General features: G+C 46.1%; 1 non-coding gene across 1 annotated transcript; it reads left to right on the top strand.

Moving 5' to 3' along the window:
* The first annotated feature begins 436 nt into the window (after positions 1 to 436).
* Positions 437 to 544, top strand: LOC125584739. Its single transcript, XR_007321648.1, has one exon. It is a non-coding gene; the product is annotated as a small nucleolar RNA R71 (small nucleolar RNA).
* Positions 545 to 866: the final 322 nt, after the last annotated feature.

Here is an 866-nt window from a genome sequence, read left to right on the forward strand (position 1 = left end):
GTTGTTGGGATAGGATTTCTGTTGGTAGTTGTTGTACTGAAAGTTGGGCTCTTTCTTGTACCAGCTACCATTGTTGTTGATGAAACACAACTCTTCTTGCCCTTCCAAACCCTTAACTTCATGGACAACATGTGTTGCTTCTTGGTTTGGGTTACCAACAAAGTGCAGCTGCTCTTGTGTGGTTTTATCAGCAAGGAGGATGTCTATCTTATCCTGGAGAGCTTTGATCTCTTTCCTCGTCTGCTTATCATCACCCCTACTGCCCCTGTCGTGATCTGCACTGTAGACTGCATCACTCTTCACCATGTTGTCAACCAGCTCTTCTGCATCATCTTCAGTTCTTCCTAAGAAGAACCCATTGCTAGATGTATCCAATCTGGCTCTGTACTTAGGAAGGGCACCTCTGTAGAAGGTACTGAGCAAGCTCTCCTTAGAGAAACCATGATGTGGGCATTTTGGTTTGATAGCCTTTGAATCTCTCCCAGGCTTCACTGAATCCTTCCAAGTTCTTCCGTTGGAAACTGGAGATCTCATTTCTCAGCTTAGCAGTTCTTGAGGATGAGAAGAATTTCTCCAAGAATGCTCTCTTGCACTCATCCCAAGTAGTGATAGAGTCGCTGGGTAGAGACTTCTCCCACTGACGTGCCTTATCCCCCAAAGAGAAAGGGAATAACTTCAGCTTTAAGGCATCCTCTGACACACCATTGGTTTTTGACAACCCACAGTAGCTGTCGAACCTGTCCAAGTGATCGAATGGGTCCTCTAAAGCCAAGCCATGATATTTGTTGTTCTCGATCACATTGAGGAGTCCGGACTTGACCTCAAAGTTGTTGGCTGACACAGCCGGTGCTCGGATTCCCAGTCTG

Source organism: Brassica napus, chromosome C3, assembly GCF_020379485.1.
Source record: "Brassica napus cultivar Da-Ae chromosome C3, Da-Ae, whole genome shotgun sequence".
NCBI lineage: Eukaryota > Viridiplantae > Streptophyta > Magnoliopsida > Brassicales > Brassicaceae > Brassica > Brassica napus.